This window comes from Lepidochelys kempii, chromosome 14, assembly GCF_965140265.1.
Source record: "Lepidochelys kempii isolate rLepKem1 chromosome 14, rLepKem1.hap2, whole genome shotgun sequence".
Classification (NCBI taxonomy): domain Eukaryota; kingdom Metazoa; phylum Chordata; order Testudines; family Cheloniidae; genus Lepidochelys; species Lepidochelys kempii.
Window position 1 is genome coordinate 32731265 of NC_133269.1, and position 27920 is coordinate 32759184.

Sequence of the window (27920 nt, forward strand, 5' to 3'; positions counted from 1 at the left end):
GCATGTGGGTGTGTGAGATGGGAACAGGGAATGAGGGTAAGAAAATTGGAATCATGTTTTGCTAAAGGGGGAGATGGGAACAGGGAATGGGGGTAAGAAAATTGGAATCATGTTTTGCTAAAGGGGGAAATGGGAACAGGGAATGGGAGTAAGGAAGTTGGAATCATGCTTGGCTAAGGGCAGGAATCGGAACAGGGACATAGGTGTAAGACTCTGTGGTGTCAGAGCTGGGAAGGAGGATACTAAGGAAGGAAACTGGAATCATGCTTGCTGGAAGTTCACCCCAATAAACATCGAATTGTTTGCACCTTTGGACTTCGGGTATTGTTGCTCTCTGTTCATGTGAGAAGGACCAGGGAAGTAAGTGGGTGAAGGAATAAGCCCCCTAACACCACCCTCTTACAAATCTGGGTCTTATTGTCATTATCCTTTTTCTGATTTCTGCTTCCATAATGGGGTTTTGTCATGCCTTTCTCTGAGACATAAAAGAGCCCTTTTATACTCAACATTTTCTCTCCATGAAGTCAAGCAACTCACTTCTCATTCTTCTCTTGTATATACTAAGCAGATTGAGCTTTTTCAATGTCTCATAATAGGGCATCATCCCCATCACTCAGTTATGAATCTTTTCTGCACCCTCTCCAATTGTTTTAACATAATATTCAAAATGTGGAAACAAGAACTGGATTCAACATTCCAACATCAGTCTCACCAATGCTCTTTCACTTCCCTTTCCATCCTCACTACTCTATCCAGCCAAGAATGGCTTTAACCTTTTTTAACACAGTTTCACATTGACAGCTCATGTTGAACAGCTTGTCCACTATGACCCCAAAATCCTTTTCAGGGTCACTGCTTTCCAGCGGATTGTCCCCAATTCTGTAGGGTGCCGCCTGACTCCTTTGTTACTGGAGGTATGGGGTTGCATTTGGCTTTATTAAAACCTAATTCTTTAGTAAGTATTTTAGAAGAACTAGCCCATTAGAGAGAGAATCGTGAATTACTCCAAGACAATGAATGGAGAAAAGCGGCAAGAGCAATCAAATACATGTTTGGTTACGCCCTATTTCCTTGGTCTTAAAAGAGGGTCACAAGGACCTGAGCCTCCTCCCTCACAATAGCCCCAAACTCCCCCAATCAGCATTGAGACTCTGAGAAGCAGAAAGCTGAGAGTTCTCACCAGATGTCCCGGGTCACCACCGGAGGGAGTCACTCTTCGAGAACTATTCCAGCCACATGTCTTTGGGAGGGCCTCCCGCAATGAGAGTTGGAGTGCAACCCCCCCTCCCTCCCTCCGTCCCCAACTCCACACGCACAGACAGGTCCTGGTGGTGAAAGGAAAGCAGGGGAAAAGGACAAAGATGCAAGAGAAGACGAGAAAGGAGGGAGAGACAGGAAAAGGGAAAACAAAAAGGAGAAACCCCAATGTCCCCAGTAATTCTAAGGGACAAAGTCTTAGGTCGGAAATAAAATGCTTCCCCCGCAATCTAGTGTTTTCCATTCCTAAAAATCAGCCGACACCTGATGGATCAGACTGAACAGGTTCCAAACCTCTCCGAGGCTCTTACCTTCTATACAGGGACGTCTGTTTTCGAGCAAAACCACTAAAAGAAAAGGAGAAAACTCCGAAGAGGGTCCTCCTTGCGCTCACGAATGTGAAAGTGAATGCTCTCTCAGTCCTCTAGGAGAGACCTCGAGAAGGAGACGTGCTGAAGCAAAGCCACAGGGATCTCCGAGGTGGCCCCTGTCCTGCACCCCTGTCCTGCCTGGCTGATGTCAAGATCTCTCTGTGAGGTCATCGCCTCCCTACCACCTTTGTCCAATAGGCTGAGGTCCTGCCAAAGGCCCTTGTGATGTCACTGCCACACCCACCCCTCCCCTGCAGTGCTGATGTCCTGCCCCTGTCCAGCCACATTGGATGTTTGAGCTGCTTCCCCTGGATCACCCCTCTCAATGAGCGTTCATTGTGGGCTCAAGCCGAACACAGTAAAACATCAGAGGCTTCTCCCCATGCTACGCTCATTTTTCATCAATTAGCAGACTTTATGGACAGAAGAGACCATTAGAGCGTGTCATCTGACCCCCTGCATATCACATGCTTTCTGTAGAGCATAGGAGCTAATTTTTGACTACACACGTTCCAGAAAGGCATCTAGTCTTCATTAGGAATTCCCACCTCTTCCCTTTCTAGTTTCTTCCTTTGGTGATTCGTCCTCACTGTTGAATATGTGTGCCCTCTTTCTAATACGAATTGGTCTCTTTTGAGTTTCCAGCCACTGGGTCTTGTTATGCTTTTCTCTGATAGATTAATGAGCCCTTTAATACCCAATATTTTCTCTCCATGAAGTCACTTCAACACTTCAATGATGTCACCACCCAATCTTTTTTATAATCTAAACAGGCTGAGCTCTTTCAATAGCTCACTAGCATCTGCCAGGAAGGGAGTCCCCACAGAGGGACACCATAATCTCCCAGGGAGGGAAAAGGCTCTCACTGCCATTTCTTAACCTCATGGGGTGTTCTCCTGCTCTGCCAACCCCACCCCTTTTTCAGTATCTCCAGGTGCCTGAGGGAGCAGGAACCAGAGGCCATCCTGCAGCTGGGACAGAGATGGAGGTTGATGACCTACCTGCCCGTGGTGACCATGGTGCAGGACAGCCCTCAGGACATGCGAATGCAGCTCCAGATCTGGGAGCAGCTTCCCTTTGCTGGCATGAGACCTTGCAGGTTGCGGTGGGTGAGACAGGCATTAACTTTTGGAAACCCTCAGTGGGATCAGAGGGTAATGGTTTGTAGAAAGTGGTGTTGGAGAGCTTTACAAAAACTAGACAAGAACGGTGCATGTTGCAGGGCAGCTCCAGCCCCGGTGCTGTCAGTGAGACGTGTCCTCCCAGCCCTGCCTGACGGGTCTTTCTGTTTCAGACCCTCCTTGGAACTGCAAGAAAAGTCCAACCTGTAGAGTTGTGGTTGCAGTGATAGTTGTATGGTCTGCGTTGATTGCTGCCATCATTGCTCTGGCAGGTGAGTTCCCAGCTTCCGCCCCGCTCCCTTCCCCTCCATCTATGATCTCCGCGCATCCCATTCCCCCGTGACCTGCCACACTCACTCTCTCCTCCCGGCCTGTCCGGCTTCTGCCCCTGGGGCAGAGGATTCCTGGGGGATCTTCCTCCCAGACCCCTGCACCTGGGCACTCTCTGTGTCAGGACGATCTGACTGACATTAGCCCCCCCAGCCCATCTCTGAGCACTTTGGACCCAAGTCACCTTTGCCAGGCGCCATGAAGCAGTCCCTGACCAGGGTGTCCAGTGGGACAGGATGCAGTGCAACCCTGAGCCCTTTGCCTTCCCTGTGTTGCTCTGAGGTTACCAGCTTGGCCTTCCTGGATCTTCAGGTCACGCCTGTGGCCGGACGGCAGGTGCTGCCGTGTTATTGAAATGAGCCATAGAATTAAGTCAAGACCCCTCCACCAGCGCAGTGTGGAAACCCCCCAATCGCTGAGCTTGGCCATGAAGGGTCCCTTAGCAGCATTCACTCCCCCGGGCTGCCCAGACAGCGTGTGCTCATGCAGAGGGTGTCTGTTTGCGATGAACATGAACCCTGTTGTATCCCCCCGTTGTCAGGGGCAGGGCGTGCTGGGGAATGTCGGGGGTGGGATTTCTCTATTGTCCTGGTATCCGATCACTGGGCCCCAGGAGGGTTTAGCAGCTGGCAGAGGGGATTGAATCCAGCTCCGTCTGCATTAGGAATCCTCTGTGCCGATGTCATGACGTCCGTGTAGTTGAATTGGTGCAAACCGCTAAAGCAGACGCACTGCACTGGTGCACAAAGGAGCTTGCCTTGGTGCAGTTCGCTGCAGGAAGTTACCAGAGCGAGCCGCACTGCTCCAGCGCATCTCCAGGAGGTGTTTGCCCTGATGTCACTGTGTCACTGTGATTATACTGGTGCAGATTGCTCGGATACAGATGCGCCCTGAATCCCAGCTCCCTGCTGTAATGGCAGGCTGTTGCAATGGGCAGCATTGGTTCTCGCTGTGTAAGGTGGGAATCTGTGAGCTTAGGGTTGGTTACACACCTGCAGGTGCAGGGAGCTCTGCAGAACATGTGGCATCTGAGCTGGAGATGGATGGTGGAGACAGCCTGTGCCATCAACTGTTCGTCACTGACTTCTCTGCTCAGTTCAGTAGGGCAGGGGTGTGGGCTACCGTGCACTGGACAGTGAAATCTACAGGGTCAGACATGCCTTGTGAGTGAGGTGAACACATGCTCGCTTTCTGATCACCGCTGCCATGTTTCCTAACTCTTCCCAACTTAGAGTGTCTGTTCCTCGCTGAGCGCCAGCCACATGGGAAGGCTTGAAAACCAGCTACCGAGTTACTGTGGTGCAAACAAAAGTGACGTGCTCGAAAACATCTGGAGGGGTTTGAGTCCAACTCCTCTCAACTAGACAGGCCTTTCAAATCCTCTTTGGTGTCACTTATGGGTGACCCCACTGCTGCTCTTTCATGGCTCTGAAAGGGTTACACTGCCATGAGGGCTTCCAGAAAGTGCCTTTCTTGCTGCTGTGTTTGGGGAGAGAAAAGTCTGCAGGTAGGAGGTGAATTAAGTTCCATCATTCCTGGCCCACAGTGCAACAGGTCACTTCCCGTGGCTGTGGTTTCTGGCGCCCCCTTGTGGCTTTCATGTCCCTGAGTGAAAGTTCCCACATTCTTCTCAGTTGTTCACCTGCTGTTTGTTGCTAGGTTGAACGTCCAGCTGTTGATCTTGTGCCTGGGGTGAAATGCTCTGAGCTGTGTCAGTCCCTCGCAGGCTGGGAGTGTCCCTGGAATCCTTCTTGCCAGGCAAATTTACAGTGACAAACGTCTCCGTCCCCCTGCATCTGATTGCAGTGGACCAGCCCCAGCTGGGGGTCCCAATGGGCTTGGCAAGCCGGTCAATTGACTGCCTGTTTGGCCGCAGTCAAATGCTCCAGCGAGAGCCCTGGGGGTAGGAGGCAGCCTGCCTTTCGGATTGCGTCTTGGAGCCTCACTGGTGTTTTCCAGAACTTGGTTTCATTGTTTTGCCTTTTTTTTCTGAGCTAAAATAACTCAGTGAAGTACATTTTTTAAAAAATTAGGTAGATCCATATCTATCGAAAGCTAAACCTACTGGAGACAATGACGTCTTGCTCTTTTTTCTTCCTGGCGGGAGGTAACCAATTCTGATAAATTGGTATTTTAAAATATCTGACCACTCTTTGACAGATTTGACTGGTCAGTTGACCAATTTTTGTACCAGTCAAATGCCCAATTCTCGTTGCAATTCTTACCCTCCATGTGACTGTCTCATTCTCAGCGCTGACCTCTCAGCTTTCATCAGCTGATCTGTGCCCCCCTGCGAGCCCCTCGTGCCCGGACGGCTGGATGGGATACCGAGGGAAATGCTACTATTTCTCAGAGACGGAAGGGAGCTGGACCGACAGCCGAAGCCGCTGCTCTGCCCCGGGTGCCTCCCTGGCTGGGATCGACAGTGAGCAGGAAACAGTGAGAGACTCTCGAGTTGCCAGACACTAATCTGGGCACAGGGATGGCTGCTGCAGCAGGACCTGGGCTCTGCCCCGTGGGGTGAGGAGCAGCTGTGAGCCCTCCCGTGCTGGGAGGCCGGAGTGAATGAACTTCCAGCCGCTGAACGCCAGCCCTGGCTGGGCCCAGGGCCCTACTGTCTGTGTGTGATCACAGGGATTGCCCATTCTCCGCTGCCCCCCTCCCCAAATAGGGAGACAGCTTCTGTCTAGGGCAGGGCTGGCTCAAGCATCTCCTGGCCTGCTGGCTGCTGGAGTGGGACTGAGAACCCAGTCAGTGCTCCTGTTGCGGGGATGGGAAAGGAGCAGCCAGCTGAGGAGGCGGGGGAGGAGGGGATCCTTTCACATTGACCCCTCCCACTTCAGCTTGCCTCCCTCCCTCCTCCTGCCTTGCTGGGGTGAGCGGTGGCTGCTCTGTGAGAAGAGACGTCTCTGCAGAGAGCTCAGACCCAACAGCTGCCCCCAGCTCAGGGGGACTTGGGGTGTGGGTGACTGGGAGCACTGGGGTGGGCCTGCTGTGTGCGGTGGGAGGGTTAAGACTGCCCGGGGGATCTTGTGCTTTGCAAGAGGGAGGGGAAAATCCCCCCTGAAAATAAACTGAGCACCCTTCAATATGTGACTGGGATTCTCTGCAGCACAGAGCCCTGGAGGGGCGGTGGGGGGGAGCATGGGAGGTGGGGATGATACCTGCTGTCCCTCAGCTTTCTTTAAGGCGTTCCTGCTGCGCCATAAGGGTGTCTATGACCACTGGATCGGCCTCTGGAGGGAGCAGGGTCAGCCCTGGAAATGGGCCAATGGCACCAAATTCAACCACCTGTGAGTCTCTCTCACCCCTCTGGACTAATTCCCTGGGCTTGGGGATTCTGGTGTCTGAGCGGTTTGAGCTCAGGTAGATCCACCATTCAGTGCTAGTGAAACCACCAGACACGACCCTGGTCCGTTCGCGTCCTGCGTGTATCGGAGACCGATGGGAGCCGGCGTGTCCCTGAACTCTCGGCTCCTCCCCGCAGCACGGTGCTGGGCCGGAGACAGAGCCCGCCATAGCCAGAGATGCCCTCGCAGCGCGCTGGGATTTCAGCTGGGACACTCGCTGTTCTCCCCCAGCCCTCTTCAGCAAGGTCCCTGGGGTGTCTGACCCCCCCTGGGGAAAGGAGGCAGCAGGGAGCTCAGGTTAACAGTGGCTGCTAGAGAGGGCAGCATGCCGAGCACTGCATGGCAGGTGCAGGTCCCGCTGGGGATTGCAGCCGGCAGGTTTGAGTGACTTGGCTGGTGAGGCCTCTGAATCCGCAACAAGGCACCGATGTTAAAGGAGCCTGCGGTTCACAGGTGCTGGACGCCTGGGGCTCCCACGGGAACGGGGTACAGTAGTGATGGCTGCCCAACACCCCGCGATGGGTTTCAGTGGGCTCCAAGTGTGATCACAAAACCAGCGCTGCTTGAACCCTGGGACTTCAGCAGTAGAAGCATGAGCCTCTGCCATAGGAGCGAAAGAATCCACTTCTTTAACTGAAACTCCCCCCCGGTTGATAAAGCTCTTTTGCAGGCCAGCCATTAGAGGGGGATGGAGACCCCCCCACACACTTCTCTGGTCTGGGTTACTTCAGTACTTTGAAAAATCAGGCTCTTTTGGCGCTGGGTCAGGGCTCCCCAATGGACAGTCCCCATTCTGCTGTATTGGACCCAACCTTTGGATCCCACCTGCTTCCAGCCTCACTGGGTCTGAAGAGCTACCAGACACTGTCCTGAGTTCGAGCCTCTGTGGCATTCTCCTGGGGTACAGACTCCCTGTCTGGTATGCTCCTTAGGATGTGGGACCCTGCAGATCAGCTGCTGTAGGATCCAAAACCAGTGCTGAACCCTCCCAAATCTCCCGAGAGGCATGTTGTCCCTAGAGCTCCACCCTCCACACCAGATGAACTCTGGGAGACTTACGTGAGGGTTACAAACAAGGAACACATGCTTTCACAAAGGAACTTCTTCAACACTCTCTTTTTCCCCCATGCCCAATGGAAAGCTCAAGAGTTATAGATCAACCGAGAAGGAAACCCCTGAATGCAATTTCTTCTTTCAGTGTCATCTTGGTTCTGCTCCATGTGTTTCAAGGAGGCGAGATCCTTCCTGTCCCCCGCTTTTCCTGCTCAGTCGTCTGGTTCTGGTGATGGTCTGCCCCTCTTGTTAGAGGGCCGGTCCCTTTTGACAATCAGTCTAACAAATTCTCTCTGTCCTGCTGGGGACTGTCCATTCTTCAGCACCCCTGTGGGCTGCTCAGCATAGAGGGTCAGGAACAGTCAGCGGTTCTGCAAAGCCCCTGCTGTCCTGAGCTCTGCTCCTGAGGGGCTGGGAGAGTAGCTGCTCCGCACTCAGGCCTGCACTGTGGAGAACGGCTCCCCTGGCTGGGACTGGTGTGAAATGCCCAGCCTCTGCCTGACTGCAGCTCCCTGGCTTCTGTGTGGCAGGTTTCACTTAAGAGGAGGAGGTGACTGTGCGTATCTGAACGACGAGAAAGGGGTCAGCAGCTCACGGTGCTACATGGGAAGACGGTGGATCTGTAGCAAACCTGAGGTGTATGTGATGGTGTCATAAATATAAAGGGAAGGGTACACACCTTTAAAATCCCTCCTGGCCAGAGGAAAAATCCTTTCACCTGTAAAGGGTTAAGAAGCTAGGATAACCTCGCTGGCACCTGACCAAAATGACCAATGAGGAGACAAGATACTTTCAAAAGCTGGAAAGAGGGAGAACATCAAAGGGGTCTGTGTCTGTCTGGGTGAGGCTTTTGCCAGGGACAGAACAGGAATGGAGTCTTAGAACTTAGTAAGTAATCTAGCTAGATATGCGTTAGCTTATGATTTCTTTAAATGGCTGATAAAATATGTTGAGCTGAATAGAATGAATATTCCTGTCCGTGTGTCTTTTTGTAACCTAAGGTTTTGCCTAGAGGGATTCTCTATGTTTTGAATCTAATTACCCTGTAAGGTATTTACCGTCCTGATCTTACAGAGGTGATCCTTTTCTTTTTACTGTTTCTTCTATTAAAATGTTTCTTTTCAAGAACTGAATCCTTTTGTCATTGTTCTAAGATCCAAGGGCTTGGGTCTGTGGTCACCTATGCAAATTGGTGAGGATTTTTACCAAACGTTCCCCAGGAAGTGGGGTGCAAGGTTTTGGGGAGGATTTTGGGGGGAAAGACGTTTCCAAACAACACTTTCCCAGAAAGCCGGTTAAACGTTTGGTGGTGGCAGTGGAAGTCCAAGGGTCAAATAGTTTGTACCTTGGGGAAGTTTTAACCTAAGCTGGTAAAGTAAGCTTAGGAGGTTTTCATGCAGGTCCCCACATTTGTACCTTAGAGTTCAAAGTGGGGAAGAAACCTTGACAGATGGGAAAAGAGACCGCACTCGAAAGGGGCTCAAAATGAGACTCCTAGAAGTGACACTTATACAACTCACACCTACTTGAACAAGCCAAGATCTCAAAATCAGGCAGTGGGGCCCTCAAGCAATAAGTGTGTCTCGTTTAAACTCCGTATGTGCCATCTGCTTTTGAACCTTTTAAACTCAGGGTTATGTTGTCAAGCTTTTCTCTGCAGCTGAGAGGGAGTGATCTCATGAGAAGGAGTCTTACCTCATTTCCCCTGCATGTGGCTAAGGGAAGGCCTTGTTCATTTAGACTCCAGAACAGCATTTCTCAAATGCAGCCAGCAGCTGATTGTTTTGCAGCCACAAGAGCCTCCAAAGTGCCCCAACAATCGCTCAGATGTTAAGTATTAAAGGTGTCTTCTAAATGCCATAAATCCTCATGCGTGCTCCCTTTTAAATAGTACCATGCCGGCAGAGCTGAGCTACATAGGTGTGGTTTTCTTTCAAGTCACAAAGTGTATTCTTTGGCTAAGAACATAAGAACGGCCATACTGGGTCAGAGCAAAGGTCCATCCAGCCCAGTATCCTGTCTGCCAACAGCGGCCAACGCCAGGTGCCCCAGAGGGAGTGAACCTAACAGGCAATGATCAAGTGATCTGTCTCCCGCCATCCATCTCCACCCTCTGACAAACAGAGGCTAGGGACACCATTCCTTACCCATCCTAGCTAATAGCCATTCATGGACTTAACTTCCATGAATTTATCCAGTTCTCTTTTAAACCCTGTTATAGTCCTAGCCTTCACAACCTCCTCAGGCAAGGAGTTCCACAGGTTGACTGTGCGCTGTGTGAGGAAGAACTTCCTTTTATTTGTTTTAAACCTGGTGCCCATTAATTTCATTTGGTGGCCCCTAATTCTTGTGTTATGGGAACAAGTAAATAGCTTTTCCTTAGTCACTTTCTCTGCACTACTCATGATTTTATAGACCTCTAACCACTGTGTTTACATCTCATGTTATTGTAGCTCTGTAAGTGGCTATGGGCCATCTCACTGCGTGGTGTTTGGGTAGGTTGCGATTGTTCATGGGGGTGGGGAGGGAGAGGTGAAAGTGTTATAAATGTGACTGGGTATCAGAAAGTATTTCAGGTAATCTAGTGCCAGAAAATGACCTTGAATGTGACAGCAGGTGGCTCCTCTGGGACCTTCTGCTAAGAAAAGCAAAACATAGAAAGAAAAAGAAACACTTCAGCACCAGGGGGAAAGGCAGTTTCCTGTGTTTCCGAAGCCATCTGACTCCATTTCTGAACAAGTTGAAGTGTGAGAGAGAAATTCATCAAATTGAAATGTATGTCGTGCAACGTCCCTTCAGCACTTGTGCAAGGGAAGTTGAACCAAATTACTACGGTGAGCTTCAGAGGCGCAAGCTGTTAAATGATGCAAAAACCAAGCTGAAAAGACAACAGCAACGGCTCAGATTTTGTTGTTACTGTTATCATTATTATTACTGGGCTATGTTGACTATGTTTTTTTTTGTGTGAAAGAAACTTTGGACATATTGGCAGATACATTCTTTCGTTATTAGTCATTATCCTTTCTATTATGTAAAGCATTTTTAAATTTAGTTCAGAATTGTTGTACAGCCGTCCACCTTTGACCAAAAAAGCAAAAGAACAACAAAAAAGACAAGACTGTGCAAAGCACTGGTTTGTTCTGTGTTTAGGTCCAGTAAAGATAAGACACAACTGTACCTTATATTTATTATTGAGTCTGCAAAAAGTCCCTATGTAAATATGCACATGTAATTTATTTGTTTGTTTTTCCTACAGTTAGTTAAGTATTGTCAGAGCCTCATTCTGAGGCTGCCAAAAATTTGTGAGAACCCCGGCTCTAGAAAGTGTTAGAAAACAAAATCCTATGTTACCCATTACTTTCCAGTATTTGCAAAAAGAAAAGGAGGACTTGTGGCACCTTAGAGACTAACCAATTTATTTGAGCATAAGCTTTCGTGAGCTCCAGCTCACTTCATCGGATGCATTCAGTGGAAAATACAATGGGGAGATTTATATACACACAGAACATGAAACAATGGGTGTTACCAGTATTTATTCACCCTCGCTTGCATCTCTGTTCTTTGATAATAAACTCATTCCTGTTTTCTGTATATCTAATTGCTGTGTTCTCAATAGAGTGGTTGGCCTGAATTGAATCTTACAAGCTGCTGTGGACCGCGCCTGTGGGATTAGAGTCACAGTTCTGCATGTGCTCCGGGGAATGGGCTGAGCACTCCCGAGGGACGCTCAGAGGTTTTGGGAGTGTCGATCGCTAACCTGTACACAGAGAGCGAGGCCTGCAGGGGGCTGGAAGGTCAGGCTTGCGCTGCCAGGGGTGGTGGTTTGAGAGAGCTGACCCATGGCAGGCCTGGACAAGGCTCCCCCAAAAGTGCCTCGTATGCCTGCTATGGATCACTCAAACGGGCAGACGTCCCCGGCTCATTCCACCCCTGCACCCCCCAGGTACAACCCACACAAGGCATTCGACCAGGGTGAGGAGAACACCTGCAATGCCCTGTCACCTGACGTGCTGAATTTGCCTCTGAGCCCATTTTCCCTTCCAGCTTGGGACTCCAGAACCCTGCCTTGTTGAGCCAGACATGCTTGCCAGCTGCAAACACAGACCCAGGTCTGGGCCACACCCCCAACGCTGCAGACTTTAACCCAAAACTGCTCAATAGGTCACCTGTCTCCAGCAACTAGCTCCCAATGGGATCCAAACCCCAAATAAATCCGTTTTACTCTGTATAAAGTTTATATAGGGTAAACTCAAATTGTCCACCCTCTATAACACTGATAGGGAGAGATGCCCAGCTGTTTGCTCCCCCAGGTATTAATCACTTACTCTGGGTTAATTAATAAACAAAAGTGATTTCATTAAATATAAAAAGTAGGATTTAAATGGTTTCAAGTAATAACAGACAGAACAAATAAGTTACCAGGAAAAATAAAACAAAACACGTAAGTCGAAGCCTAATACATTAAGAAACGGAATACTGATAAATCTCACCCTGAGAGATGTTCCAATAAGCTTCTTTCCCAGACTGGACTCCCTCCAGTCTGGGCCCAATCCTTTCCCCTGGTACAGCCTTGTTCCAGCTCAGGTGGTAACTCGGGGATTTCTTATGACTGGCAGCCTCCTTTGTTCTGTTCCACTCCCTTTGATATCTTTGGCACAAGGCGGGAATCCTCTCACGGTCTCTCTGGGTTTCCACTCCTCCTTCTAAATGGAAAAGCACCAGGTTAAAGACGGATTCAAGTATCATGTGACATGTTCACATGTCCTGTGAGCCCCCCTCCATTCTTTCAGGACTGGCCCGCACGTATGCGGTGAAGGCTTGCAGGTGAACAGAGCCATCTACAGTCAGTTGTCCTAGCTAATGGGAGCCATCAAGATTCTAAGCCACCATTAATGGCCCACACTTTGCATAACTACAGTAGGACCTCAGAGTGATATCTCATATTCCTAATTTCAGATACAAGAATGACACATTCATCCAGATAGGATGAACACACTCAGTAGATTTGTAAGGTCTCATTACAAAACTTATAGAGACCTTTTGCATAAAGCATATTCCAGTTACATCGTATTCACACTTAAACATTTTTATAAGGCTTATGAAGTGCAATGTCACAGGGTCAATACCCTCAGAGGATACCTGCAGATAGAGGCTTCCCTGGCTGGTGGAAAGGCCTCAACTGCCCTGCTTCCCATGGCCAGAAGGCATTGTAGTACAGCTATTCTCAGCTTACCCGGGCCTATGTGGAGCAGAATGTACATTAGAGCAGCCCCAAGGCTGCTCTGACTTAGACCTGGTCAGCACAAAGCCTGACGATCATTTGTCTACTCTGCGATCAGCACTGGCTGCCAGTGAGTTGGCCACCCAGGAAGCGTAGCCCTTGGCCCTTCCCCTTGTGCCTGAGGTCCCGCCACTCCCCTTCTGCCCCCCTCCCTCCCCTTCTACCTACCTCTCCCCCGCAGGAGCCCAAAGCACCCTCACCACAGCCCACAGCCCCAGCACTGGATGGCAGAGGTCGGGGGGCGAGACCCCAGCCCCGGGGCACTGCAACCTCAGTGCCCACAGCCCCATGACACCTGCTGCCCATGCTGATCACGCTGTCTGGATTGAAGAGATTTGATGCACGTTACCCTACTGTTCCCGTATCGTGTCCGAATCCCAGAGCTGTTGGCACCACTGGAAACGGAACATTTATTCATTCCTAAATCTGCTCAAAGTGTGTAAGTGCAAAGAAGAAAGGAATAATAAAATATATATAAGAGAACCCCTGAGATGCCTAGCTCTGTAAACAGTGAGAGGTGAGGAAGCCCCTCTCGTGTGGGTGCATCGTATGGTGCCATATGCACACCCAGCACTTCTCAAATCCGAGATGTTCTAATCCACATCCATCTCCTCGCCCTCCCATTCTCCCATCTCCTCCACCTCCATCTCCTCCATGTCGCTGCTGTCAGGGTCGTGTTGGGGCTCCATCGGAGCCCTGGCTTTTGTGAGGATTTTGTTTTCTATGTAACCATTACTTTCCAGTATTTATTCACTCTCGCTTGCATCTCTGTTCTTTGATAATAAACTCATTCCTGTTTTCTGTATATCTAAGTGCTGTGTTCTCAATAGAGTGGTTGGCCTGAATTGAATCTTACAAGCTGCTGTGGACCGCGCCTCGGGGGTTAGAGTCACAGTTCTGCATGTGCTCCGTGGAACGGGCTGAGCACTCCAGAGGGACGCTCAGAGGCTTTGGGGGTGTCTATCGCTAACCTGTACACAGAGAGCGAGGCCTGCAGGGGGCTGGAAGGTCGGGCTTGCGCTGCCAGGAGTGGCCATTAGCCTCTTAAGTCCCCTTGTGAATCCAGCCCTACCGTTCATTGGGACAAGTCCTCAGCTCCCTGAAGCTGTCCCGTTACCCAGGTCGCACGGTGCAGGTTTCCTCTCACCCATCAGACTTCGTTTTTAAAGGAAAGCTGAGATGCAGGAGATCAAGGTGGCGCTTCCAATGAACAAGTACCAGGTCACCCACCCCATGGGATTCAGCCTCGTATGGTCCTTGCTCCAGACCCCCAACTCTGTGGGTCTCAAGCAGGGGTACACGTATCCCTGGGGTACACAGAGCTCTTCCGAGGAGTAGGTCAACTCATCTAGATATTGGCCTAGTTTTACAACGGGCTACATAAAAAGCACTAGCGAAGTCAGTGCAAACTAAAATTTCAGACAGACACTGACTTGTTTACACTGTTCTATATGCAATACACTGACATGTAAGTACAATACTTATTTCCAATGGATTTATTTTATAATTGAATGGTAAAAATGAGAGTCAGCCATTTTTCAGCAATAGTGGCTGTGGCAACATTTGTATTTTCATGTCGGATTTTCAAAGCAAGTCATTTTTAAGCCACGTAAAACTTGGGGTACGCAAGAGAAATCAGACTCCTGAAAGGGGTGCAGTGGTCTGGAAAGGTTGAGAGCCACTGCCCTAACTCATCTCACAGCCTGGGACGTCTTCTCGACTGACGCTCCGCAGGAAAGCTAGAGATGAAAGACAACACCAGAGCCCAGCTTCCCAGTACAGGGAGGGGGAGGAAAGACTCACCCCTGGGCCTTTCCTTGTTACAGGGACCCACAGTGACACGGACTCTCTCTCACTCTGCAGCTTCTCAGGCTCTGCAGATGGGAACAGCTACGGGTGGATAAAAGGCAGCCAGGTTCTGTCTGAGACGTGTGCCGCGGAGCTCAAATGGATCTACCAGAAAGAAGCGGCCATGATATAAACAGCGCAACTGAGGATCCACATTTGTGTATCTGTAATGTGAATTACCCCCCTGTGAAGACTCCTGGGTAGGGCCCTACCAAATTCACCCATCCAGTTTGGTAAATTTCACGATCATGAGATTTTTAAAAGTCTTTTAAATTTCACAGTTTTAGCTCTTTCAATCTGAAATGTCACCCTGTTGTAACTGTGTGGATCCCATCCCAGAAGAGAGTCATGGGGGGTCTCAAGGCTATTGGGGGAGGGGTGTCACGGTATTGCGACCCTGACTTCGGCACTGCTCCTGGCAGTGGTGCTACCTTCAGAGCTGGGCTCCCGGTCGGCGGCCACAGAGCTTTCTGCTGCTGGGGGAGGTTCCTGGAGGTGGCTCTGATCTGGCCCTGGGAGCAGCCCATGCAGGGGACGAGGTCCTGTTCCTCCCCAGCCCAGCCCGAACTTGCAGCTAGTTCCTGGCACACGATAGGAGCCCCTGCCCGGGACGCTCCCAGCCCTGCCCCTCCCCCGTTCCAGGGTCCAGCCCTGCCACTAGGATAGTCCACTAGGATGCTGGCAGGGGGGTAAGCCTTGGGCAACAGGGTCAAAAGTGGCAGAGAAATAAGCCACTGGGCGTTTCTTTTCTCCGTGCATCTGAGTGAGAACTCCAAGTGCACACCTAGATTGTACGTGGCAGAAAAGGGTAAAAGGCTTAGAATAGTCAGGCAGCCCTAAGGCAGGGGCAGAAGCCAAACCCTGTTTGAGGGAAACAAAGACTATCCTAGCTCTGTATCTAGTTAATGTTCACCTGAATTTCCCCCAAATCGAGCATTTGATTCTTGACAATGTTTCATACAGAGAAACTCCAGGCAGGGAGTGAGAGTCCTATGATGAGCACATTTCCAATGCCCACCCTGGTAGCTTACTAGCTCTCTCCATTGCTTTCTATGCCATTGTGTAATGTCCTACAAGGCTTCCTCAGGGCTTCAAGGTTTCCTTCTTGAAACTTGAAACTTGATCAGGTAACAGGCCCCTGATCTGATTACCCAAAACCCCCAACCAGAACCTACCTACCTGTCTACTTACTTATTTTTTAATGAATTAACCCTGAAATTCTTACCATGCTGTATCTTTGGTCTGGGTTTGTTGCTAGAAGGAGCTTCTCAGTAATATGAAGATGGAATAAAAACATACCAGATTGATGACAAAGTTCAAACATGTTGGCCTTGTCTTGACACAGAATGTAATATGGGGTGATTATTTCTTCCCTGCATGGGGGGCAATGTTTAAATGTCCATGGCAATGCCATAAAATTATGAAAAAAGGTACCAAGTGGTAATATTGCACAAAATTACCCCCTCCACACAAAAAATTAATAGTAAATTATAAAAATACTGTAAAGGCACATCTGTCTCCAACATGTGTCTTAACCACAAAATACAGGTTGTGTGTCAATGCTCATAAAAATTAAAAAAACTTACACATATAAAAAAATTGGGATCCCTTTAGTTTCCAGGAAACGCAAACCCATAAAAAAAGGTTAACACTTTCATAAACATGCACAAAATGTAGGTATCAACAAAATCACATTATTTAAAAAAAATGCCCAACATGTAAAAATTGAGCTCCCTATGGAAGACTCCAGCAGAAACCATCCCTCTACTAATAATCAAGCCATAAAAGACCCATTCAATCCCTAACACTCTTAAGAAAGTATAACTATATTTGTAACTTGTGCAGAGGTCTGTATAAAGTTTCTGTATGCTTGGGTAATTATAACTTTAATAAAACTTATAAAATAAAATAAACCTTGCATTGGTAAATGTATGTGTGGTCACTACCTTTGGTCTTTGTGTTCCTAAAAACTCTAAATCTAAAGCAAGTAGCAAAGGTAACTTTCACTGTGTTAAGCTTAAAACTGTAGCTGCCAGAGCCGAACCCACGGTGGTGTAATACCACATTGCAAAATTCACTTTAAATAAAATTAAAGGCTACCCCCTGATAGCTGCAGCCCTCAATACCAGCTCCAGCACCACCTTCAGCACCATCCCCACTGCCTGCAGACCGACTTCCATGCTACCACGTCCAGCAGCCACTGGAAAACTCTGGGGTTGGGTGGGCTCTGAGCAATGCATGGAGTGAAATGGGCAGATGTACCATGTGCATTCCACCCCCATAAAACAGCATTCAATAAGATCAACATTTTGACTAGGGGGAAGGAGAACTGGAGGTGCCCTTCTGACTTCCAGTTCCACTATTAGTGAGCCCATGGAGCTTGGACTTTAGCTATTGGTCCCCTTTTGCACAGGAAGAAAAGGAGGACTTGTGCATGGGGATAGTGAAAATGGGGATAGTAAAATGGGGATAGTGAAATTTATGTCCATTGTAAAATACTTGAGGTCCAATGATGAAAAGACAGAAGCTGACAGGCATGAGATTGTTTTTCAACATGAGTGACTGGATCAGTTTCAGAGGAAGAAGAAGGATTGCAAGTGCTTTGGAGAATAGGATTAAAATTCAAAATGATTTGGACAAACTGGAGAAAGGTCTGAAGTAAATCAGATGAAATTCAATAAGGACAAATGCAAAATACTACACTTAGGAAGGAACAATCATTGCACGCATACAAAATGGGAAATGACTGCCTAGGAAGGAGTATTGTGGAAAGGGATTGGGGGTCATAGTGGATTGCAAGCTAAATATGAGTCAACACTGTAACGCTGTTGCAAAAAAACCAAACATCATTCTGGGATGTATTAGCAGGAATGTTGTAAGCAAGACATGCAAAAAAAAAAAAGGAGGACTTGTGGCACCTCAGAAACTAACAAATTTATTTGAGCATAAGCTTTCGTGAGCTATAGCTTACTTCATTGGATGCATTCAGTGGAAAATATAGTGAGGAGATATATACAGAGAACATGAAACAATGGGTGTTACCATACGCTCTGTAACGAGAGTGATCAGGTAAGGTGAGCTATTACCAACAGGAGAGTGTGGGGGGGGGGACTTTTGTAGTGATAATCAAGGTGAGCCATTTTCAGCAGTTTACAAGAACATCTGAGGAACGGGGGGGAGGGGGGAACATGGGGAAATAGTTTTACTTTGTGTAATGACCCATCCACTCCCAGTCTTTATTCAAGCCTAAGTTAATTGTATCCAGTTTGCAAATTAATTCCAATTCAGCAGTCTCTTCTTGGAGTCTGTTTTTGAAGTTTTTTTGTTGAAGAATTGCCACTTTTAGGTTTGTAATCAAGTGACCAAAGAGATTGAAGTGTTCTCCGACTGGTTTTTGAATGTTGTAATTCTTGACGTCTGATTTGTGTCCATTTATTCTTTTACATAGAGACTGTCCAGTTTGGCCAATGTACATGGCAGAGGGGAATTGCTATCACATTGGTAGATGTGCAGACATGAGAAGTAATTCTTCCGCTCTACTCTGTGCTGATTAGGCCTCAGCTGGAGTATTGTGTCCAGTTTTGAGCGCCACATTTCCGGAAAGATGTGGACAAATTGGAGAAAGTCCGGAGAAGAGCAACAAAAATGATTAAAGGGCTAGAAAATGTGACCTATGAGGGAGGATTGAAAAAAATTGGGTTTGTTTAGTCTGGAGAAGAGAAGACTGAGGGGGGGCATGATAACAGCCTTCAAGATATAAGGTTGTTATGAGGAGGAGGGAGAAAAATTGTTCTCCTTAACCTCTGAGGATAAGACAAGAAGCAATGGGCTTAAATTGCAGCAAGGGCGGTTTAGGTTGGACATTAGGAAAAACTTCCTAACTGTCAGAGTGGTTGTCAAGGTTCCTCCCCCACTCTGAACTCTAGGGTACAGATGTGGAGACCTGCATGAAAGACCCCTAAGCTTATTCTTACCAGCTTAGGTTAAAAACTTCCCCAAGGTACAAGGTTTGCCTTGTCCTTGAACAATATGCTGCCACCACCAAGCGTTTTAAACAAAGAACAGGGAAAGAGACCTCTTGGAGTCATCTTCCCCCAGAATATCCCCCTCCCCCCCAAGCTCTACACCCTGTTTCCTGGGAAAGGCTTGATAAGAATCCTCACCAACTGGTACAGGTGAACACAGACCCAAACCCTTGGATCTTAAGAACAATGAAAAATCAATCAGGTTCTTAAAAGAAGAATTTTGATTAAAGAAAAGGTAAAAGAATCACCTGTGTAAAATCAGGATGGTAAATACCTTACAGGGCAATCAGATTCAAAACATAGAGAATCCCTCTAGGCAAAACCTTAAGTTACAAAAAGATACAAAAAGAGGAATACACATTCCCGCCATCACAGCTTATTTTACAGGCCATTAAACAAAAGAAAATCTAACGCATTTTCTAGCTAGATTACTTACTAACTTTACAGGAATTGTAAGGCTTGCATTCCTGGTCTGTTCCCAGCAAAAGCATCACACAGACAGACCAATCCCTTTATCCCCCCCTCCAGATTTGAAAGTATCTTGTCCCCTCATTGGTCATTTTGGGTCAGGTGCCAGCGAGGGTACCTTAGCTTCTCAACCCTTTACAGGTGAAAGGGTTTTGCCTCTGGCCAGGAGGGATTTTATAGCACTGTACACAGACAGGTGGTTACCCTTCCCTTTATATTTATGACAGTGGTTAAGCACTGGAATAAATTGCCTAGGGAGGTGGTGGAATCTCCATCATTGGGGATTTTTAAGAACAGGTTGGACAAACATCTGTCAGGGATGGTCTAGATAATACTTAGTCTTGCCTTGAGTGCAGGGGACTGGACTAGATGACCTCTCAAGGTCCCTTCCAGTTCTAGGATTTCTATGATTCTATGATTCTAATTTCTGCTAGCTGGACTGGGGAAACTGGAAAGGGAGACTGTGAAGAAATGAGGTGAAAATGCCACCAAATTTTCCAAAGAAATTTCCCATCTTAACAAGATGATCAGTGAGATGGAAGGGAAGTGCCAGCAGCCAACAGCCAGCAAGTGAATTCCTGCAGGGGAAGAAGCTTATCTAAGAAATGCAGGTGGAGAAGCTTATCTAAGAAATGCAAACAGACCTGGAGAAAGGAGGGGCTGTGGGCAGCTGGGTTAAAAAGCTGAGCACAGAAAGCGTGCATTCAGAGGCAGCCTGAACCTTTTCGAGCAGGCCTGAAAAATGACACATTTTCACCCCTATGACATATACTCAATTCCTGTCCACCATTATCTCCTGACTCTGCACAGGACTGGCCTAGTGAGCAGGGCTAGGGTCAGTGAGATGATCTTAGAAAGACTTTACTGACTTAGTGTGTGCGTGTGCGTGTGCATCTGTGCATGCATCCTCTTTTACGCGGCTCCTGCTGCAGAGAAAATGATAGTCCAGTAGTTCAGGTGTTGGTTAACCTGAGAGACCCAGGCTTAATTCCTGCTCTGTGTGAACTCAGACAAGTCATTTCTTCTGCCTGTGCCTGACTTTTCCTCTTCTAAAGTAGGAATAAAAACCCTTCCCCACCTTCCAGAGGTGTTGTGAGACTGAACGTATCAAAGCTTGGGAGGTGCTCAGATAGTGCAGGGATGAGAGCCGGAGAAGCACCTGCAGTAGCTAGAAGTGGAGGCATTCCTTCCCACATCAAAGCACTAACAAATCACATTGGGTTGTCTCCAACTTTCCTGATTTCACCCTGACTCTTTCAATAGCTGGCATTTCTCTTAATGCCCCAGCTCTTGCAATCCTATGGTGAGAGGAGAATCTCAGCTCTCATTCTAACAACAGTCAGTTTCTTGCTCTTGTGGTGAAGTAGAAAAACTTGAGAACACAACTAGAAGAAAATCTCAGTGCTCAGAAAACCAAAAAGTCCAAAATGTATTTTTTTAGAAAATAAATCTCATGTTTCCTTTAGTTAATCTCATGATTTTTGAACACTTGGTGCTTGCAAAATTGCATTGGCATTGATCAGTTTATGTTTTCCGGTCTTTCTTTCTTTCTTTCTTTCTTTCTTTCTTTCTTTCTTTCTTTCTTTCTTTCTTTCTTTCTTTCTTTCTTTCTTTCTTTCTTTCTTTCTTTCTTTCTTTCTTTCTTTCCAAATAGTGCAAATATATCAAAATACCAGATTTATCATAACACACAAAGTAAATAAAGAGGGTTAGACTAAAGGGAGGGGAGGAGAAGCAACTTACCTACGTTAAGGGTCTACATTAATATAGACCTCTAAAAAGTGAGCCCAAATGTCTTTGAATTTTTCAGGCCTTCCCCCTGTACAGAATGCTGGTCATTCATTAGGTGTGAGCTCAGCCATATCACTGAGCTGGGCATAAATGTTTGGTGTGGACTGAGTTGTCCATTTTTGCAGGACTAATTTTCCAGTAACCAAAGCTGCACACTGGAACCACACCCCCTTCTTACCAAATATTCCTGATACATGGAGGTTATGTCCAAGAATAAAACATAAGAGGGAGGGCTCCAACTTAGCATCCAATATCAATTTGGTCCTTTTACCCACCTCATCCCAGAATTTCCCAAAGCATATGAGCTATTGTAGCACCAAGACAGTTAAATTTCTAATAGTGATCAACATTTAGGAAGCCCTCTACCATTAGCCTATGTGGGGACCAGTTTATTTGAAAGGTGGTCTGCAGTTGCTTTCTTTAACAGTAGATACAATTGTATTCCATTGCGTCGGAGATATCTGTGTATCCAAATCTCTATTCCAAGCAGCTCTTGAGTTATCAGTCTTTGACTGAGCTTTTTAGGCCAGAAAACCGTAAAAGGATAAAACCGCTGGCTGAATAAATCCAGGAAGTTTCCTACAAAATAATAAACGTTCTGGAGGTTCTGGAGCTCCCAATACATCCAGTCCAAATACATTGGTAAACCAATGTTTTAACTGTTATTTAAATGTTCCAGAACAGGGCAAGGCAAATTGTTACTGTAGGTCTACAAATGGTTTAAACTGATTACTGTCAATTAGCCAAGACACAGTCATAATTCCTCTCTCCATCCAATCCCTCCACATCAAAGTTTTGCCATTGATTTAAAATACAGGATTACACCATAGAACCGCTTCTACATGGAAGGAAGAATGGAAGCAGAACTTTCTAACTACATTTGACCAGGCTTGTTCTGCAGCAACTCTTGTAGGAGCTCATGAGCCAATAAATCTATAATAATTTGAACCTACAATCATAGGCGCAGACTTTCACTGTTCCCGGTGGGTGGTTGACCCCACCCCCGCCCCTGGCCCTGCCTCTGCACAGCCCTCACCCCACCCCCATCCCATCCCTTTCCCAAAATCCCCGTTCCATTCCACCCCCTTCCCAGAAGACCCAGCCCCTGCCCCCCCTCTTCTCTGCCTCCTCCCCTGAGCCCACCGTGTCCCCGCTCCTCCCTGCTCCCTCCTGGAAAGTCCTAAGTGCCGCCAAACAGCACTGGGAGGTAGGCAGAGGAGTGGAGACATGGCTTGTTTGTGGGGGGGAAGGAGTTGAGGTGGGATGGGGTGAGGGGAGCTTGGCTGCCAGTGGGTGCAGAGTGCTCACTAATTTTTCCCTGTGGGTGCTCCAGCCCCGGAGCACCGGTGGAGTCGGTGCCTATGCCTACAATGCATGAAAAGGGGAGAGAGAGTACTAATTCTCGTTCAATGTAAATTCACGGTGGGGTTAGTACAGTTATATGTAACAGCCCCAAAGATGACTTAACAAAAAGGAGGTAGAATAATTAAGGCTAAGATGTGTAATAAACTTGTTGGATCATATTAAAGAAGTTTTGTATTAAAATCACAAATGAGTTTGATTCCCCATAGTTCAAATTCCAGGGTATTACTAATTAAGAGGTCTCTTGGTTTTTGGTACTGTTTCTCTCCCTCTATGTGTGAAACTTGCAAGCTGCTAACTGTGTTAGTACATTCTAAGACAGAGTCTGTTCTCAAAGCAATTCACAGAGAGAGAGACTCAAAACAATACTCTAACAACAGAAACAGCACCCAGAGACTCCCCGCCCTTTTGTTGTATTAACAATTGTCATTAAAATAGAGATAGAGGATGTATGTGGATGGATGCTTGGTGTGGATAATAACTGAATGATCAGGGAGGTGCCAGCCTAAGAATCCAGTGTCCATCGGCTGAAGAAGGTGTCAAGTGGAAATAACCAGAGGACCCCCCGGAGGGCAGACTGGAATCCACCCAACAGCCTCAAGAATGGGAGAACCAAAGAACAAGATAACATCTTGGAGCCGTCAGGAATGTGCTATCTGCTGATTGATTCAGCAACAGCATGATGAAGCAATTCCCATAGACTGGCATAGGAAGAAATTCCTATAAAAATAGACTCTAAAAAGTGAGAACTTTGGGGTCTGATTCTGCAAACTAACTTCCAGGAGCATCAGATGAGCATCTGACAAGGCCCTGCTCCCTCCTCATGTCCAGGCCACCTGGCCAGTGGCTTGGCATGAGCAACTCTAAGGCTGGTAACTATGATAACAACCTTGCAGAACCTGTGTGTGTGTGTTTGTATGAATGAATGTGTGAATAAATATGAGACTGAATGGAATGTTATAGCTATAACTAACTGCTTACTATGATTCTTTCTGTATTCACAATAAATGTGGTATTTTGCCTTTTTCCCTTTAATAAGATCCTGCTGGTTTTTATTTTATGGGTATAACAAACTAAAATTCATGGAAGCCGTGACCTGTCTGTGACTTTTGCTGCCGCAGCTTCATGGTTTCTCCTGCCACCATGGTGGCTGGGAGCTGCGGGGGTTCCCCCTGCCCCTCCCCGTGTGCAAGGCTGTCATGCATGTGCATCGCTGGAATCTTGCCAGGGCCCTGCTGGTTGCCTTGGCCCCAGGGCCTGAAGCAGAAAAGGTCACAGAGGATTCCTTGACTTCTGTGACCTCCATGACATAAACATAGCATTAAGGACAATTAGTCAAGTAGGGGAAATGAAATCCCCACAGAGATAGGGGGACGGGGGAGCTGTAATTTGTTCAGAGCCAAGCTAGGTTTCCTGAAAGAAATATTCTAAAAATATTATTGAATTTCTTAAAATAAATGAGGAATGGAAACAGGGAGACAGCTCAGGACTTATGACATTCTGGGAACAACGGTCATTTCCAAAGCAGCCTTAGTGTCAATGAGCATCAGACTTTTAAAACACTGATTCCAGTTTAAGTAAGTTTTTAGCATGTAAAAAGAAAAGGAGGACTTGTGGGACCTTAGAGACTAACAAATTTATTAGAGCATAAGCTTTCGTGAGCTATAGCTCATTTCATCGGATGTAGCTCACGAAAGCTTATGCTCTAATAAATTTGTTAGTCTCTAAGGTGCCACAAGTCCTCCTTTTCTTTTTACGGATACAAACACGGCTGCTACTCCGAAACCTGTTTTTAGCATGTGAATTTCACTTCACTCCTTAGACATATAGCCCCAGCTCCTGCAAGCTCATCATCACAGGCAGATGCTAATGCCCATATGAAGCCCCCGTGACTCTCCACACCAGCACAGGGGGCTGACTGCAGGATCAGAATCCTAATGGTATTGTTTTCACAAAAGCCTCCAGGGCTGTAATGTTACCAGCTTTCCTGCTTTTTCAATTCTCAATCAGTTTCTCAACTTTCAATGAACTAGTCATTGAACTAAACTAGTTGAATAAACTCTAAAGAAGAAAATATTCTCTCTTCACCTGCATAAGAGAACACTGCTCTCTAAAGCCGGTTTAGCATTTCAACAAACTCTGGTTCCAGGTTCCTAGCCTGTGACTTCCACCAGTTCAGTGGTTTGCCTTTCTTTAAAACTTCTCCGGGACATGTGTACTGCTTGAATATTATTTTATGTATATCTAATTTAAATGCTTTTAGTAGATTAGAGATCGAGTTTAGGCCATAACATATGTTGTCATAATTTTCAATTTAAGTTTCATTTGATACATTTTGATCCCTCAGGGAGCACTCAGGCCATAGTCTTAAACTTTTCTCTGGAACCACGAGGGCTAGAAATGTAATTCTACTTTAAATGAAATCTGAAATTTGCACAATCTCAAAACTAGAGATGCCAGGCTTCAGAAAAATCACCAAATATTGTGAGACAAAATAAAATCCCCAAACTCACACGAATATTATGTGAGCTGACAATACTGTAGCTGGACAAAAAAAGTTCAACAAAAATGATTTTTCACATGATTTTTAGGAAAATATTCAAAATGATTTTTCTGATCATTTCAATGAAATTATGCTAAATGAAAAAATATTTCACATTGATTCAAAATGAGACATTGTAATTAAATGGAATAAAAGATTTTATTAACCAGTTCTCCTATCCTTTCTAAAAAGAAACACAGAGGGGGAAATGATAGTTGAAGAAAAAGAAAAACTAAAAACAAAATTTTGTTTTAATAATATTTGATTAAAAATTGAAAAATCCATAAAATATTTCAAATAAAATAGAAATAATTTTAAAATACATTTTCACAATAATAATTCCATTTTTCCCAACTAGCTTTACTTCTATGGATTTCTTTATGAAATCTCACCTCCAATGGATTTTCACACAAAAGGAGCTTATCTGTCACACAATATATAAATTTGCCTCTTTTTTATTATGTTATGAAATCCCCTATTCAGCAACACTCTCAAACACAGGATCAAACTTAGACACATGCTTAATTCCCATGATTTAATCAGGAGAAAAGGATGCAATTTTCTATTTTGATTGATTCTGGAAATAATTTTCCTTTTTTCCCTTGAAAGTATCAGAAGCAAAAGGATTCAGCCCCACAGTCAGCTCTAGAAAACTGAAATGACAACAGGCAGAAAAATAGACTGATAACCACTGGATTTGGCGCAGTAACTTTCTTCCTGTATTCTAAATACTGGAAGTTATTTTTTTACAAATCTTTTCCCTGACATCACTGAGAACAGAATGAGGCCCAGGGTTCTTCAATAAAACAAAATAGCAAAATAAACAAATTATTAATTCAACCTGCTGTACAAATCTCATGGTACACTGCTACGAAAATGAGCAATGCATTTGAATGTTAATCAATTTGAATGTACATGTATTGTAGTGTTAATAAAGAGTGAAACAAATTATCAGAGGATTATTTAATCTTCAAATTGTCCAAGCAACAAGCAGTGTATATTAGGAGTTGGTTACAAAGAGTCATTCTGAAGCAAAATTAACCTACCTGATTGTAAAACTTCTCAGAAGGAGCAATCTTCAGGACGTGGTCAGACGTCACTGGTTTTGTTGAGATAATTGCGTTTTGAGTCAGTAGTCCAGTTTATCAAATTTTACAGCTAATTCTGGTAATAAAATAGCTACAGAGTTTTCTCATTGCTTTTCCTTACACTTGTTTAAATAAATGTGTTTGTGTTCCAGACCAATAAATGTGCTTTCCTCCTCTCGCAGCATTTGCAGAGTTTGAAAGAGAAAGTAAAACGGTAACTGGAAAGTTGCAGTAATTTCACATCCTGTCACAAGGGGCGATTAGATAGATTAAAGAAACAACTCCACAGTCCTGCTGAGCTGGAAGCAAATGCACAGGCAGAGTCAAGCATCCAGGTGGCCCAAGTTACCTGAATCCATTAATGATTTCAAAGAGACTCTTCCTGCTTTTTTGTGAACTACAATAAATGGAATGGGGGGAAAAAACCCACCTTTGTTATCATAGAGTTAAGGTTTCCCAAAGAAGCTCATACCCTTCCAGAACATCAAGTGCATCAAAAGTCGTTTGCAATGTTGTTGTAGCCATGTTGGTCACAGGATATTAGACAGACAAAGTGGATGAGGTAATCTCTCTATTGGACCAAGTTCTATTGGTAATAAAGACAAGTTTTTGAGCCATAAAGACCTGAAGAAGAGCTCTGTGTAGCTTGAAAATGTGTCTCTTTCACCAACAGAAGTTGGTCCAATAAAAGATATTACCTTACCCACCAGGTGTCTCTAAGTTCATCAAAACTCAGACTTCTGAAAACCAGGACATACAGAGTTAATGCAGAGTTGACTCTGCTCCACTGGAGCTGGCAATACTTACGATGAATTTTCTGCATACACTCCAACGGCCTTCACTGTGTTAGGTACACCTGTGTTGAGTGGTGGATGAATTAGGTGGAGCACCTTGGGAGATCTCTGAGTCTGATATGAGGAGAGTGGGGGGGTTAGTTTGAGAAGTGTCTCAGAGCTCTGATTGTGATATGAAATCTGAGTCTGCACACACCCACCCACACTCCATATACGCTATCAAAGGAAAGAGGGGCATCTTTAAAAATCTAGCCATTAGAGCCCAGTTCTGCTTCCTCGTATCTCACATATTCTCATTGGCTTTGTTGGGAGTTCTGGTGGTGCAAAAAGTGGAATTGCTGGACCTCAAATTATCAGCATTACAGTAACTCGTCACCTAACACTGTAATTATGTTCCTGAAAAATGTGAATTTATGCAAAATGATATTAAGCAAATCCAATTTCCCCATAAGAATTAATGTAAATAGGGGGAGTTAGGTTTCAGGGAAATTTTTTTCACCAGACAAAAGACATTATATACATATACAGTATAAATTTTAAACAATTTTAAATGAACAGTTTAATATTGTACACAGCAATAAATGATTGTGAAGCTTGGTTGAGGTGGTGGAATAGGAGGGTGGAATATTTCCCAGGGAATGCCTTGCTGCTAAATGATGAACTAGCACTCAGCTGAGCCCTCAAGGGTTAATAGGCTGTTGTTAATGTAGCCTTACACTCTACAAGGCAGCATGGACTGAGGCAGAAGGGAGGAAACACAATAGATGCAGGGCAGTAGCTGCAAACACTTCCCTGCAAAAACTGAACATGATGATGAGCCCACGCTATCCAGCTGGAGTGCACCACTCCCTCCTCCTGACAGCACATGCACAGCTGCACAGGTGCTGACTTTCCAAAGTGCTGGGGGGTGCATGCATGAGTGAGAGAGACGTGCATTGCCCCTTTAAGTATGCTGAGCCCAGTTCAGGTATGTTGCCCTTTTAAGCAGGTCCCCCAGTTCAGACAGGAAGCAACAGCTTCCAGGAAGCTCCCTCCTTTCTGTCCCTGAGCCCAGTCTCCCTCCTCTGCTTTGTGGAGAGGGGGTATGGAGCGAGGGGGGGCAGGAGCAGGGGGACATCCTGATATCAGCACCCCTCTCCCCCACTTCCCCATCAAGCAGGAAACTCCTGAGAGCAGCTCCAAGGCAGAAGGCAGGGCAGGAGCAGCAGGGCAGTGTGGGGAGGGCCACCTGAAATGCTG

General features: G+C 46.3%; 1 long non-coding RNA gene across 2 annotated transcripts in view; it reads right to left on the reverse strand.

Annotated features, from left to right (window-relative positions):
• The window catches only part of LOC140898299 (uncharacterized), a 29894-nt gene extending 3407 nt beyond the window's left edge, over window positions 1-26487 (reverse strand). Inside the window, exons 1-2 of one of the 2 annotated variants that reach the window (XR_012154949.1) lie at window positions 25846-26448; window positions 11973-12185 (exon numbers count right to left, since the gene is read on the reverse strand). This is a non-coding gene — a long non-coding RNA (uncharacterized lncRNA). Of the gene's footprint in view, window positions 1-11830; window positions 12186-25845 lie in introns of those variants that run through there. The other variant, XR_012154948.1, reaches the window with a different exon arrangement.
• Window positions 26488-27920: the final 1433 nt, after the last annotated feature.